Source organism: Parasteatoda tepidariorum, chromosome 8 (assembly GCF_043381705.1).
Source record: "Parasteatoda tepidariorum isolate YZ-2023 chromosome 8, CAS_Ptep_4.0, whole genome shotgun sequence".
Taxonomy (NCBI): Eukaryota; Metazoa; Arthropoda; class Arachnida; order Araneae; family Theridiidae; genus Parasteatoda; species Parasteatoda tepidariorum.
The window spans coordinates 30,703,144-30,720,101 of record NC_092211.1 but is presented as its reverse complement, the minus strand read 5'-3'; the positions used below and the strand labels follow the sequence as shown (position 1 = coordinate 30,720,101).

At 31.2% G+C, this 16,958-nt stretch overlaps 1 protein-coding gene across 7 annotated transcripts in view; it reads right to left on the bottom strand.

The window, feature by feature from the left end:
• Positions 1-16,958, bottom strand: part of LOC107439046 (homeobox protein extradenticle) — a 315,422-nt gene that overhangs the window by 98,122 nt on the left and 200,342 nt on the right. The window contains exon 1 of one of the 7 annotated variants that reach the window (XM_071184572.1): positions 3,631-3,698. The exons of the other annotated variants lie outside the window; for them this stretch is intronic. The gene's annotated coding sequence lies outside the window, so the exon portion shown is untranslated. Of the gene's footprint in view, positions 1-3,630; positions 3,699-16,958 lie in introns of those variants that run through there. 7 annotated transcript variants of the gene reach the window in all.

The window sequence follows — 16,958 nt, the reverse complement described above, 5'->3', positions numbered from 1 at the left end:
TATATATATACATATATATTCTTTTTTCTTTAAATATCTTTTCCAGTTCAAGAAACAATTTTACACTAAATCAACACAAAGTTAACGTTATTTAAGGATTAGTAGTATATAAAAGGAAATAAAATATTTATTTCACAGTCTCAATCACTAAAATTGCGTTAAATAATTTAAATTACGGTCAAAATTGATTAAAATGAATAAAAATCTTTGAGTTTTTATTTATAAATAGTATTGTTTTTATATTCACATGATATCACACATTAATACAAAAGAAATTATTATAATAGATATTTTACCAGCATAAAATCCATTTTTATAATTAAATAATTTTAAGTACAACATTGAATTCTTAAATTAAAATAAAATTTTACATTATGGCATAATAATTTAAAATCTAACTTAAAAATACGAAATGACGAAAAATAAAAGGAAACCTTTAATTAAGCAAAGTATTCATCACAACTAACATCAGGATCAATTAATAAAATTTATTCGATTTTACTGTATAGACTATAGCATACAAACGTAAACATAATTATTTCAAACGTAACAAGCGCAGTAAAAAAAAGCATACATAAACTTCTTTTTGTTTTAAATTTTGTTCATTATCTTTTAAATCCAACAGAACAGTATTCTAGATTCCTAATACTAACAATCAGTCGACAACATATACACGCATTTAAGCTGGAATCAATTTTTCAAATCGCAATGCTGAGCTACATAAAGCGATAGCACTTGTTAAAATCGGATAAATAAATCAAAAGGAAAAGAGCGATGATAAATGCAAAACGGCATTTTGTATGAGGCAGAGGTTGTCGGAATCAAATTATAAAATAATATTTTCGAACAGAGTGGTTCACCCCTTATTCTTTCGAATGCGGGGGAGGGACAGGCATGGGAAAGGAGGGGGAGATGGTCGAACTATCGCATCCGGAAAACGATTCCCTCTTCGACTTCCGTCTCGTCGCGGGTGCAGCATAAAAGGCTCCGGATTTAATTAATTCACAGAAACCTGGTGCTAAATCAGTTTATCGGTAACCGTGACGTCATGATTCAAGATCAGTAAGAATGCATGAAATGATTTTCGATGCCAAACTAAATGGGCGACCGTCATCCTTATTTGCTTTTCAAATCTAAAGTTTTTTAAGGAAATAATATTTCTGGAAATTAACAGGCGCACCGGTTTTTCCGTTTCAACGGTAATAGATATGTTAAGTTGGTAGCAAATTTTGAAATAAAGTCCAAAAGAAGTAAAGGGATATATTTTTATTAGTGATAGCAATTTTTTTTACTGATAGCAATATTTATTAGTGATATTAGTTTTCAATGTATCTATAATGAAGACTAAAATAACCGACATAATTTTTTTAACGGCATTCATATAGTAAATACTCCTAAAATTGAATTAATCGTAATAACTCACGTAATCTGTCACATTACATCGTATTATGAGAAATTTGTGCACTCCTTTCAACAGGGTGCATAGCCAAATTGTTCAACAAAAAATAAGCACCTTTTGAGCACTTTTCAAGCACTCAATAAATATTTTTAAGCACTTTAAAAAAATATCATAATTAGGCAAGGTTAGAAAGTTTTTGACAATTGACGGTTTTATCTTGTTTTAACCGTCATGTCGGGGAAAAAAGAATTTTTGGCATTGTTTTTGACAATTGTCAAAAATCATGAAATTTTGAATCATGTAAAATGAATAGAGTTTTCATACGCTACGGACTGACAATACGCTGAAATAGATTGATTGGGTTTGAATTAATTGTGAAAAGGTTGAATAGAACAATACGAACTGCGTCTTTTTGCATAATTCGTGGCGAAAATAAACATTGCAAAGGAAAAATATCATTTTGAAAAAGGAAAATTAAGCATTTCTAAAAACACCTAATGAATAAAAGCACCTTTAAGGGCTTTTAAAAAACGAAAATCGAAAATAAGCACCTTAAAGCACTTTTTAAAAACGCTGCGCACCCTGTTTCGAGTACTTAATGATTTACTATTTACCAGAAAATGATAGACTAAGCAACGATCTCAGCATTTCAAACATTGAGGACAAAATTCTGAGAAAGCCAGTTTATTTTTAAAGACTCGGAAATAAGGTAAACGAGTGGAAAGAACTTTGTAAATGAGTTATGAGAGCATCGTATTCGAATATTTCTAGTAATGAGAATATATTTTTACATGAAGTATATCCAATCGGCGATCAAGATATTATCGAGTTCTCTTCAATTTAAAGCCTCCAACATTGATAACTAAATTAATGGAAAAAATAGTTTAAAGTTTAGCAAATATGTGGCGCTTGCTAGTGTGCTAATAATCGTAAGTGCAATCGTATTAAAATATGTAGAATAATAGTTAGGTTTTAAGTATAAAAATTTTTAGTTTTTTTTAAAAAATAATTTGAACGCATTTTTATAATAGATTTTGCTTTAGAATATAATCTAAAGATTGGAATAACTTAACAATGGAACTTAACAGGAGAAATAATCACTATTTGTCCCCTCTGGAGATGAGACGGGCTTAGACCGAGCCTGCCACGGACTGTAAAAAGTTTTCAGACTCAGGTGGGCTCGGACTCGAGAGAAAATTTTGATAAACTTTTTAACTACTTTAAAACAAACGTTTAGTATAGTTACTTAGCATAAAAAATTTAAATAATATAAATCAACTGTGGTAAAAAGGTTTTAATGAATTATTTTCTTGTTTAGGCAGAAAAGGCCTAATAGTGAGACCGCAAATTTGACTTTTATCTGACGTATGTCCATCCCCATATATCGTATATCCAGGCTCTAAGTAATTCGATGTATCTCGGGATAGGGTGTGTCGGGAATAAAATTCTTCGAGCTCGGGCTTACAAAAGTGAGCCCGAACTCATATCTACTCCCTTACATAAATTTAGATTTTTTTTTTTGTTGTTGCACGAAATAAATTTTATGTTGCAAATTAAAATTGATAAAAAACATTTGTAAATGACAATTTAAAACAAATTAGTTCGAACTATTAGATAAAAAAAAATATATCTTCTCCAATTAACTGTTGATACACACTCTTCGCAAATGATTTAATTACTCAAAAATTCAATGAATGTCCTCTACGATTCCAGGCGCCGTGTTAAGGAAACAACGTTTTTTAACAACTATTTATTCATCTTATTCTTTCTCATTTAGAAAAGAGCGGGAAATAATTACATCGCAAGAACCATTGCTTTAATGGCAGTTTTCTTTCCGAAGTGCTGCCACAAAAGTAAACGTTTAAGTTTTTGAAAACAAAAGAGGCATTTTTCAGGATCTTCTTTTTCAGGAAAACAATGAAGGGTGCTTGTAAAAGCACAAAACTAGCGTAATTACAGGGTCTAAGGGAAAATGTTGTATTGAGGGAAAAGAAGTAAGAATAAGCCTTTTTATAAAAGCTTGCGCATTACTAATGTTCTTTTCATTTGGTTTTAAGTTACTTAAATGTCTTTTTAATTATACTTGTAATGCCTCTTTTTATCTAGAAAATTTCTGGAAGAAGATGTAGAATCGAACAAAGTTAAGCCTATCGATTCAAGAATAATTACCTTTAGAACAGCTTTTTATGAATGACTGGTTTAAATTTAATGGAATTGAGTCATGGTCTTACCAAATGGAGAAGTGAGAAAAAAGTTAAGAGTACATAACTGGCATTTGGAGCAAGAAATTAGCTTGCAGCTTACCTGAAAAGAAAAAAAAAAGCAATTTTAATATCTAATATTTCGAAGATCAAAAAGCATAAATATATATCACTAAACATGCTGCTTAATATACACAAATTATCAAAATTATTATATTTTGTTTTCACTTTATGTATTGTCTCCGGCACAGCTAGAAATCAGGCAAAGAATAACCAGGCATTTTCTAGAATACCGAAAACTGACAGGCAAGTATGAAAAATAACAGGTTTTCTATAAAATGTCTGGGTATTTTATAGAACGCCCATGTAACATATATAATAGGCCTCTTTAAATGTAGTTTTTGTTTTTTCAAAATAGCATTAAATATTTGTAATTTCGAAGAATGAATGACTTTTAAATAATATCCATATAATAATCCTTTTTTTTTTACTTAAGTCTAAAAATCATTTGCCATTTTATAGAACTAAATATTGAGAAAACGAAACGATATTTCAATATAATAAAATAAAAGGTTAAATGATGTTATAAATAATGCTTCACATCAGGCTAAAACAAAAGAAACATTCAGCCATTTATATATATACACCTAAAGTTACCTAAATATATTAACTATTCTTTAGTACCTTCTTCAGCTTAAATAAATATTTTTTAAAGGCACTATTTTTTATAATAGTTAAAAAATTAACAGTTCAACATGACTTTAAATTCAACAAATATTTCTTTTCTCTTAATGTATTTTCTTTTTTAAAATGAAAAGCATGAAAATTATAATAATTTCAATAATAGTCAAATTCGGTCATAAAGCTCTACTTTTTGCATAAACTAGCGAAATTTTTATTTTATTTTTATAATTCTTTTTAAATCATTGATATTTTCTATTTGTCATTTTTGTCTGAGCATGCGCTTCAAAGGTCATGGCCCTCCTTAGGCCCCGGATGCTAACTATGGCAGTGCAATTCTTGGATTCATTTTAGTGCAAAAAACACGGAAATTTTTTTTTCTTTTCTTTTTGGCAACGAAAGGGGATGTAAGTGTTTAAATGTTTTTATTTCTTTGAGGTAAAAAGATTGAAGTTACAGGTTTTTCTCGTGATCAGGGTCAACAAATGAAATATTCATGAAGTGAGAAACGTTAATTTTCCTTTTCAAATTGAAATCTTTTTTTATGTAACTCCTTTTCAACACGAAATGGAAAGCGAAAAAAAAATAAATAAACGGAAAGAAACTTAGCAAAGCAATTCTTTTGAAATGGCAGATTTGAAAAACACCAAATGAATAAGGTAATTGGAAATTCGTTAAAAAATTCAAGACGAATCTTTCTTCCTTAAAATTCAACAGGTAAAAAATAAATGTATTTCTTTAGAAATACTGAGAAACCTATAAAGTTTTTCTACCTGAAAAAATATTCTAAAATTTAATCTCTTTTTTTTCCCTTCCTAATTTGAAAACAGAATATTTTAAAATGAAAATAGTTTCAAGGAAAAAAAAAACGTTCTTTAGTCTCTTTCAATTATTTTGTATTTGGAAGTTAATATTGCAGGCAATTTAAAAACACTTTTGATTAAATATTTGTAGTTGAAATTAACCCTTTGCACTCTGATATCGCCTCTGAGGCTCCAGCAACAGACAACATTCTAAAATTAAACATTTTTATACCTTAATAATTAGCAACTACATTATTTCAAGCTTTTAAAAATTAGATGAAAATGCTGTATTATGTATTTCAAATGTTTCAATGCTTATATTAGTTAAATCAGCATTTTAAAGTACTCTGGGTGCAAAGTAGTAAAAGTTTCTTCAGCTTCCTACTGTAAACATAAACTTCTAATATTCATTTCAATTTTTGTTAACTTTGTTATTTGAATAAATTTTTCTAATTGAAAAAAATTGCATTTTAGTTTTCTAAATGTTAAATGTGTTTAAATTTCTCAAATAACAAACACATAATTAGTAAATAAAAAACAGTCAAATATGTGTTTTTTTTTAGATTATTTGTTTTAGTTTCAAATCACCACACATAAATGATTATTGTTTAAATTTCGCAGCTCATTGTTAGAGTAAATACATCTTATACGTTTTAATGCTAGGAATTTTCATTCTTCTTCAATAAGTACAATAAGATGAATAACAATTGGATGATTAAAATAGAAAAAAAAATTATAAATGATAGACAATTTCCAAAAAAAGTACTCTCAGCAAAAATATTAATAAAAAAATAATGAATACAAAAAAAATTTAAGAGCTGAAAAAAAAAACATTTAAGTGCTGTAAAAACAAAAATTAAAAATAAATAAATTACTTATAGTTAAGTCAATTGTTTTTTAATATCGATAACAGTTTAAGAATTCTCGATAACATTTCTTTAAAACTAAAACAAAAGCTAATTCCAGTACTTTAAAAGTGTAAAAACACAGCAATTTAAAATAATAAAATTCAGAAGTTTCAAACTCTAATTTTTATAGCATTTTATAAATGGAAAATGCATTAACCAAGAATAAATGAGGTAAATCAAATCATGCCCGAGCCAGTCTTTAACACACAACAACATTAAAAGTTAAGCTTTGCGTAAAAAGCAATTTGCTAACAGAAATATGAATAGCATAAACCTCATAACAACACCTTAATAAGTTCTTACCCACCCCCTCAAAAAAATTTTTTTTTCTATCGCTATTTAACCCTAAAAAAGTGCTGTCTAGCTAATTTGGGCTCACTTAGCTAAGTAAAAGCCTAGAAAAAGAGATGGTGAAAATAATAATAATAAAAAAAAGAGAGGACTTAATGCAAAAAGCCGTGAAAGATTCAATTAAAAGGTTAAGCAGGCGTAAAAAAACTCATTGTTAGATTTGTTCATTTTCACTCTTCTCACTAATGAATTGCTTTTCTTTTTCGAACCTCCCTCTTTTTCCCTCCTTTGACAGCCAGTATTATTTTTTGCATTCTTTCAACTTTTATTATTTATTCCGTTTTTAGTGAGTGACGATGTTATGATGCCCCTCATTTTTCGGGCGATCGCGTTTTGGAACTATGGCCCGAACTTGCAGAGGCGTGAAGGCATTTCACCGCCAATAAAAGGAATTTGGCTTTTTCGCAATAAAATGCTAAATGTTGCGTACTTTTTTTCCACTGGAATATTGAGGCACGGTAATTAGTTTCGCGCCAAAAAATAAGACAGGGGAAAAAATATTACACCTAATTTCATTCTTTTTTTTTGTTACATTAATTTGGTATTGAAGTTTATTACGTGAAATGGTTTTTTATTCGCAGTCGTTTATCACAATAAAATGAACAATATTGAAATGAATAGAACTAAATTTGAGACAATTGAAGATGTACTATTTAATTAAAACCAAAAGAAGAAAATTTTGAATTCTAGTTTACAATAACAAATAGATTATGCAGTATACATTTTCCTTTTTATTTTCCTATTCTTAAATGTAAGTAGTCTATTTATACAATTGAGTACTTGCAACTCGAGAAAAGGCGAAGTGATTATGCCAAACCATGCGATTTAAATCAGATTTAATTGGATACTTGTAAGTGACGTCATGCGCGTGTGTCGAGACTGATTTCTGATTTACCTACGGTGACGTCACTTGTAGGTATCCAATTACATAGATGTCTAAGCCAGAGGCTGGATTAAATCACTTGATTATTATTATCCAATAAATTGAAGCAATATTGTTAATGACACCAAACTGCTTAAAGTGAAATGAAACAATGCTATAAATAAGTAGTTTTTTGATCATTGATAGCAGGCAGCTAAGTGAAGTGACGTCAGCTTAGACATCTTAATATACTTAAGACTATTTTAGCCCGTCTCTGAGCGCGCGCTAAGAACATCCAATAATATACTAAATTATAATCGCGTTTAAACGACGTGGTTAGTATCTGAGCTTAGTCACCTGTTTTATTTTTTCATTAAATGAAGTGTAAATTAAATGTAAATTTATTTCAGAAAAAATGGCATAATATGTATAGTGGGTTTTTGAGATAACTCAAAACTGCTGAAAACTTATATTATGCTCCATCCAATCATGTTAAAGGAACGCGATAATAAAAGATTTTGCACTTTCACGTAGCACTGCGAATGTCCAAATACGTAAGCTTTGCTAAGCTCCATAAAGAACTGAGGTTTTTCTGTGGTAACTGCAGTGCGTAGAGCTTACGTAAGCGAACATACTTGATTCTACGTGAAAGTACTAAATCTTTCAGTTACTTCAGCAGACATTGTAATTATGTGATTTAAACTGTAATATAAATTTTGAGTGGAGTCTAAACTATTTCGCATTTGATACAAAGAATTGTATGCTTTAGTTAAAAATTCCAACCCTGGTAATAAAACAATTGATTTCAAAAATCGAAATAAAATTATTTTTAATCGTCACAAAATATGAATTTAAATTTCACAACACAACAGGAGAGAAAAATTGGCGTATTATTCTTAAAAATATTTCCCGAAATTCCCCGTTGCACATTTAGGAACCGAAATACTTGGGAGACGCAGAAGAGGTGCTGAATGCCGGGCAAAACTAAACAAACGGGAGTCTAGTAGCAATTTCTCAGTAACTTCCCGAGATTTGTCAAATTGCGCTTATAATTACAACTGTGGAAAGAGTCGACGAAATGCCTCCGTTTCTCTTAAAAGTTAAACTTTCGGAAATAATGCACGGAATGCTTACAAATAAATGACTGGTAAAACTTAAAAATGCCGGCAATTCGCTTCAACACTTTCCTAAAGGGGGGTTCTACCAGGGAAAATTCCTAGTGCCTCCCCATACCCATACTTCTACTTTTCAAACAGTGGAAAATCTTTAGTATGTGTGCTTGCACAAATGCATAAGTGTGTGCATGCATGGAACTGGAGGGGTTGAGCAGGTTAGAATCGCTTGGTTCTGCTCTTCTCTAAGAGGCGGTTCAGCTATGCCGGAAATTTAATTTCTTTGCCTGCAAAGAAAATTAGGCTTATAAATACCAACTCGCGAATATAGCGAAGGTAGGTAGGTGGAGGAACGGGTATAGGCAGGGGTTGCTGGTTTAGGAAAGGGGGGATCCCGACGTTTTGCGTGCAGCTGTAATTAATTCCAGCTTTAGGTTCTGACGTTTGTAACGCCAAAGGACGGTGGCGGGCATTTTGAAGCTTTAGCGTTGTCGTGCAAATTAACAGTAGCTAACGCGACGTTTCATTCTGGGATGCAATGAATATTAATAAGCCGCACCCCCCGGTTTCACCTCTATTTCTAGTATGAGCTTTGTTGGCGAACAGTCGAGGAAAAGTTCGAAACTATCTCAATGAAAGCTTGGTGGCTTTCCAAAAAGAATGTTGATTCATGTTGGGGAAATACCCCGACGAATCATCTTAGAATTTTATTATCTTCTAATGTTTTGTGTAATGGGTATCATTACTTAATTTTGGGAGTGGTTTGCAAAGTTTGAGGAAATATATTTATCGCCAGCCAGCGATGAATACATCATTTAGAATATATAAATAGAACATTTACAACGTGCAATTTTTGTGTTTGTAAGCGGGAGAAAATAATGCTTTAAGCTTTTTTAGCAATGCTTGGTTTATTAAAAAAAAAGTAAAAACAGTAGTTTCTGCTATTGTAGTTTGAAATTTTTTAAAATTGTTTTTAATGAATGCCACAGGGTCCATCGGCTAGCAAGTGCTGGTGCGGGCCTGTGCTTCCCCTCAAAAGGGAGACTTTCGCGGCGTCAAGTTTGAATTGTTCCGAATAGCCTAATTCATGTAGGAGGGCCGGAAACAAAATTATTTACTTAAATAGAGTATGATTTCCCTCAATAAATATTTAAGCTATAATTAAAAGTACAGTATATTAGGTGCTTAAAATTTTAAAACTATTAGTATCGATAATTAAAATTTTATTACTAAAAATTCTCAGCTTGTAAAGAAAACCAAGACAAATATTTTTTTAAATATTAAAATGAATAACATAGCATTTAATGAAAACTACTAGAAGAATTACGCAAAGAGATCTTATTCTTCACAGGAACTTGCAGTTTCATTACCAATCTACTAGTTTAAATTTTTAAAGGTGACAGCACAAGGAAAATTAACTGTAAATCCAGTTAAAAATCACAGCATTTTTATTATCTTTAATATGTGAAAGTTTTATACATTCGCATTTATACATTCGCATTTATACATTATTCGCATTTATACATTCGAAAGTTTTATACATTATTCGTCGAGTTTTATACATTTTAACACAAAACTAGAAACTTACTCCATAGATAACATTTAAAGCATTAATATGCAAAAATGTAAGGCACTCGCGCAAAAACCAGTTATTGGTCGAGAAAGTCGTGGAAGTTAAGTCACAACAATATCGATACTAAAGGCATAATGGAAGTAATGTGGTCTGAATTTCGCAGCAGTAACCTTAATTTCCCAGAAAAGCTGTACTCAGAGCTCTGAAGAAGAGTAGACTTCATGCCACTATCGGGACTAGAACTAAGTGCCTTTATCACCAGGACTGGAGGACATGAAAGAGAGGAATATGAAATAAATACTTCTGCCAAAGCCAGTATTCAAACCTGAGTTATTCCTGTGGAAGAATGTAACTCTTGATGTCAGGCCATTTAAAATTGTCTTTTAATAAGGTATAATCCTGATGTATTCGACAGTAATGCTAACTAAAAATACAAATCTTCTAAGTGGGTACTGATACATTCTCTACTTCTTTGAATACTTCTGCCAAAGCCAGTATTCAGACCTGAGTCATTCCTGTGGAAGAATGGTGACTCTTGATGTCAGGGCATTTAAAAACTGTCTTTTAATAAGGCATAATCCTGATGAATTCGACTGTAATGCTAACTAAAAATACAAATCTTCTTTTAGCGGGTACATTCTACGGAGTCTATGAAAACGAATTCCCATAACTCATCGATAATGCGAGTATAACGGGAGTAAAACATGTGTTTTAACGAAAAGCATTCAATATTTAATTTAAAAGAAGCTACAAAGGTACTCCAAATCCTCAAACCCATTCACACTGTTGCTGGAAGATTACCGACAACTCCATCTAACACAGAAGCCAAAAGTTTAAAAGCATCATTCCCTCTTTTTGAAAGAGGCAACTTTTGCCCGCCAATCACCCCATTATAAGGCGATTTCGCAAAGGGCCATCAAGCTCAACGTCGCCCCAAACGTGAATTACCGATCTCGAAATTTGGAGTGGCGCGGCTATTGTGGAAAAGTCCTCATCTTCGTTCTCTTCTTCTTTGTTCCATTCCATTGACCTGTCGAGCCACGGAATAGGAAAAGGGGGTGGAAATAAAATGGCTCCTCTCTTCGCTCCTCGATAAAATAAGTGTCGACGCACATAAAATTAAAGCGGCATTTTCGTTCTAGAGATCCAAATTAGCGCTTATGAGCCATTTCGACCGGAAATTAGTCGTCTATATTGCCCTAAAATCGTTCGCCGGCGCCCCCGTTAAAAACCAAGAAGCTGAAGAGTTATTTCATTCTCTTTTCTCCAAACGATATGATTTAGAACGCTGATATAATTTCTCAACCATTTTTTTTTTCTTGTTCTTATTTAATCGCCATTTTCTTTTTTTGAATAGCCAAGCTCTGATGGCGATAATTGCTGGTCGTTGATGATTTTTTCGTTCTTTTTTTTTAATTTCTCGATTTATTCAATATTGTTGAAATGAAGACTGTTTAAAATATTTTTTTTTTCTTTGTCGATTCTTTTCGTTTTGGGGGGATCGTAATTTTCAGTTTTTATCTTCGAGCTTGTAACTCAGCAGAGTGTATCCTTCGAAATGGTCGGTCTGCGCATTTTTCGTGTTTTCTCTCGCCAAGTTAATGCGCCACTTCAAATATTTTTATCTCCGTCGTTTAGGAACATAAAACCAGACAGCTCGATAGTGTTTAATGCTGTTTTCATTAGAGTGAGCTAGTTTCGCACTTCGAAGCTCGTGCTTGCCTCACATCTATATTATGTCTTATGTGCGGAATAACTGTCGGCGTCTGTGGGGGATGGGAGAGCGAAATTGCCACATTGAGGTAACTCATTAAGCTTCCAGGATAATAACTAAAAAAAAGAAAATGAGGCAAAATTGTTTTTGTGCTTTTATCGTCATATTAACTTTAATTTTATACAGCTATTATTTATTGAAAGGCCACAATTTATAGCTTTTGTTTTGGAAATATGAGGAATGGATTTTTTTTCATTATAAAAAAAAAGGAATCTTGTATATTTATTTACGACGTGTTTAAAGAAACATAAATGTTAAAAGATATACAGCGTGTTTCGTAATAATCGGTCTAGAAATATATTTTTAGAATTCTAGTTAAAAATCAGTGATTAAAAATGCAGATAAATTGATATTTAAGAAATAAATAAAGTTATTAAATTTTTAATGTCATTCAGAGCAACAGTAAAACTATACTAAACTAAATATCGTTTTATTAGTTGCTTGAAACAGAAGATCATTTATAAAAACGCGTTTCTGTTTAAATTATTATAGGGATCACATATCAGGATTTTTATTTAGCTACAGCGATTGTTATTTACCTAAGTACCAATTCTTAGTCTTTCCAAAACATTTTATTTTTTCTTCTTCGTTAAACATTATTTTACAATTACAAATGTGATGGTTCGATTAATATAATTTATAAAACGTAGTTTAATATAATTATTATGGGCAACATTTACGGAACACCAGGTATGCAAGAAATAAGCAACATTTGCTTTTTCTTCTTCTTTTTTTAAAAAAAGGAAGCTGTATCCTTGCTATTGGAATTCTTATCATTATCATTAAAAATATATTAAAAACTTAATTTTTTTCTGAATTTTAGCAAAGATATTAAAATTAAAATAAGTTGTTTGGTAGAAAAAATGGTTTTTGGTACTTTTTTTTATTTAATTCTCCAGTACAATGATTTTGAATGATAAACTTGATAAGAGATGGAGACAAATTGAGAAATTGGAACTGTGATCACCTGAATGTAGATCAATTTAAGTAAGGTCCTGTTGCTGAAAATATTTCATGTTGTTTTTTAATTTCCCGTATATCGGGATACATATTATTATCGTTAGCATTACTGTTAACCATTTTAAACTGAAAGGATTTTCATAACGACATTTACCACCAGGAATTATTTTTCAAATTACCATAATTTACAGTATTTCTCACGCGACATTACATAATTACTACCATACACTTTTAGCACTTACGTCACTTAATTATAATAATCATTTACTATTAATTATATAATCATTTTAAGAAAAAGAACGTTTAAATTTACTAAGATCTTTTGAAAAAAAGTATAATTTAGATTCTTTAACTCATACTTTAGCAAAATTACAACGTCTCACCGATTTTTCCACAAATAATTAAAAAGCCAAGATTATTTAAAGGGAAAAAAACGTCTTTAAAATGTTTCAGGAAAGCAATATTTTTCATTTGCCATTTGAATCTCATGGCTTAGTTATCAACAATGAAAAGTATTAAACATAAAATTATTTTCTTTCATATCCCCCAACTAATTAATAGAAAACAATCAAAAACATACTTTCCGATTTATAATTCCATTCGGAATTAAATGACCGAAAACGTTTTCTTCTCCATACACAAACTCCAATTTTATGTATTTTCCTCCGATAAAAGTAGGGAAAAAAATCCCCAACGCATTCATCATTATAAATTTTCATTGTATATCTCATAGAAAAGAGATTAAATTAAGTCTCCTTAAATTGTTGAGCGAAAAAGGATCAGGAGAAAAGGGGGGATAGCTAAAAAAAACCCAACCAACTCAGACTAAATTAACATTTGATTTCCACTTGCGCGTTTCCTCGAAAAACCAACAAAAATTTTTACCACTCTCCAAAGTTTAGATATAGAGAGAGAAGAGAAAACGCAACTAACTCGCCTCTAAAAATTAATTTACCAAAACTCTGCAGAGCGTAACAGAAACACACAAGGGGGGGATAGGGGGGCAATTTTCCCCCCTCGATAGTTTTCCGCCTAGCCCAGCTCTTTTCTCATGACTTAAAAGAAAATGCATAGCGCTAAATCCAAGATCCCTTCTTCTCTTCTAGTAAATAGAGAAAAGATTTTTCGTGGAAAACTAAAAGGGGGTGTTCGCTACTGCCGCTAGCTATTGCGTGCTAGTGAGGGCGTTTGAAGCTTTGCGCGGGAGAATGGCACAAGCTAATATTAATGCTTTTAACTCAAGCAGCAACGATGCTGTTGATAAAGCCTTTTATAGAGAGTGAAAAGGGTTGGCAATATTTAACGAAAGACGAGAATGATAAGCGGAGTTCGCGTTTGATTCCTACACAAGAATAAATTTTTTGAAGATAAGTCTAGGGAGAGAGAAGTCGAATCAATTTTAAAAGCTTAGCAGACGACAAATTTGGAAGACTGGGATATGTGGAATTCGAACCTCACGTTCCATATCTTTTTATCTATATTTTTCGATATGGGTATCCCAATTAGGCAGTAAATAAATTATGACAGGTTTTAACTAAGACTAGGATGTGTAGCATCATCTCTCAAAGTTTGAATCTTTGTACGGAGATCCTGATCTAGGTTGTCTTGAAAGCTTCAAACATATACTTGCAATGTTGAAAAGACCAGGACACGTGAGTTTGTGCCTCACACTTCATATCTTTTTGTCTGTATTTTTCGGTACAGATATTCCAGTTAGGTAAGTAAATTTTAACAGCCGGACAGTCTTATAAAGTTTAAAGATTTTCTTACTTATATATTTCTACATTGCAATCCCAATTAAGCAGAGAATCAATTTGAAAGGAATGAGAAATAATTTTATGCCATGTGACATATGAATTTGAATCTCACAGTTCATTTTTGCCTACATTTTTCGATACAAATATTTTATTTAGGCAAGTACATTTTAAAAGCTTGACAGATAGTTTCACAAAGACTAAGTAAAAGTAAAATCGACTTACAAAGTTTAAAGATTTTTTTTACTTATATATTTCTACATTGGAATCCCAAATTAAGCAGAAAATCAGTTTAAAAAGCATGACACATAATTTTACAATTTTTAAAAAACTAGGATATGAGATTTAGTCTCTTAACGTTTAAATCTTTTAATGTATATTTTTTCGATATAATATTAACTAGTAACTGAAAGAGAAATCGAATTAATTTTTAAAACTTAGCATGTAAAAACTAGGATACATATGTTTGTCTCTAACATCAATATACATTTATCAAATCTTTCTGATATAAAAACTTTGGTTCGCTGATATTTGAAAAAAATTGTTCATCAATTTGAAAGCTTGGGAGAATTTTTTCTAGGACTAGAATAACTTAATTTATCTCCCAAAATTTTATACTCCATCTTATGTGAATTAAAGAATTATGAAATAAAGAAATAATCCGTATTTATAGCTTATGTACTTAAAAATAAAGTTTTATTAAAGAATGATTTATTGAAAATTATTTTTATTAATATAAATTTCTGATATAACCATATATATAACCATTGGTAGTAATGTAAGAGCACTACAACATCATTATATTATTCTTACATTTTTATATTTACAACATTACATAAAAGTTTGCATGAAATAGCCATTAAAAACTGATCTCGATAATAAATGTCCCATAGAAATACAAATTGCAGGGACAGTTTTAATATCATTTAAATTTTCTAGCAGCGCTTAAAACAGATACGATGATTAATAACTGATGTTGCGTATACAATTTAGAATCACTAAGAGTACTAAAAACTAGATAACACATAAAGTTCAAAAATATAATTAGACGAATGCATTAAGCCTACATTTTAAAAGCTTTAACTTCTTGAAACATCAATTCATTTTGCGTGGAAGTATGAATTAACTTATATTATTATAACGTACGCCTAAATCAATAAACTTTTTTCATGAAACAATCCGGTAAGAGAACAAATCAATCTCTCATATCCCAGTCCCTTGCACCACTATCGCGATTATCTCAACTTGCACCCATGTGTGGTTGCATGCGCGTATATAGTGCCGCTTATATTTTGTTTGTTGTTGCTCTCGCTTTGAAATACTCCCAGTCGATGGCGCGTTTCATTAGGAGGGGGATGGTGGATGGGGAGGGGGACTCCTGTATAAGGAACACCCGCTAGAAAAACCCTAATTACCAACAGCGCGGGCAACTTGTGATGCCAGTTAATTACTGAAATACAACTAATGAACTAATGCAGAGAGAGAGAAAGGGCCATTATAGGGTAAGAGCGTTAGAAAAGTAAAAAGCTCGCCAAAATCCCACTCCTTTTCTTTGCTCTCTTTTATCCAGCAAAAGCAACCAAGCGAGATTCTGTTTGCTCAGCGTGAGCCCTCCCGAATGTTTGGAGAGAGGGGGGTTTCGGGGAAGAGAGAGAGAGGGGTTTTCTTTTGCTTCTATGCATATCCGGCGGGGGTTTTTAAGTTTTCAGGATTCATTCCAAACGCTTTTGTTTTAAAATGTTCGCCTTGTTTGTGTGTCAGGTTTTCTTGTTTTCGCATATGAAGGCTCGCTCGGCTTGGTTTGAAGTACCATTACGTTTGTTGGCGATGGAAAAAGTTTTTGGGAAGTGTTTTCGAGCATGAAACGCGGTAAAGATACAGAATGTTTTCCTCTCTCTTAATTGTTGCGTTTATACTTCCCTGCTTTGGGAGTGAAAAGTTTATCCGGATAATCCCTAGAAATAATTCGGATTCATAGGAGCGAAATGATATTTTTATAGGCTTTTTTTCCCTACAAAATAACAGGCTAATATTCGTTTATGACATGAAATGGGCTAAAGACTCATTATAAATTTTAATAGCTGCAATTAAAACACACAAAAAAATTTTGAGCTCAAATGGAACTTTATTTTCCATAGTTGTAAAGTTAAAAGAAGGGAATTTGGTTATGCATTTAATTTCAATTAATGTTTAAAAATCATAAACTGGAGAAAAGGGTTGAGATATTTTAAATAAATTTAAGATATATAAATAAAGTAATATATATATTTAAGAAGTTGAAAATTGTATTATATTCTTGAAGAAAAATAACAAATCTTATTTTAGGAAAAAAAAGCATAATAATGTTTCTAAGTAAAAACTTCAAATAAATGAACACGTTTGTATTTTTAAATATAATAGAGTAAGAAAAAATTTATTAATTCGAAACTATACTCGAAGAAAAGCTTTGTAAAACTGCTTCTCTGCCTAAGCAGAAAGTGCCAGAAAGTTTCAAAACATATTGACGTGCAAAAATGAGTGCTTTTTTTTTTTCTCCTTGGTATAGTTTTAAGGTTAAGATAAAGTCATAATTTGAGATGT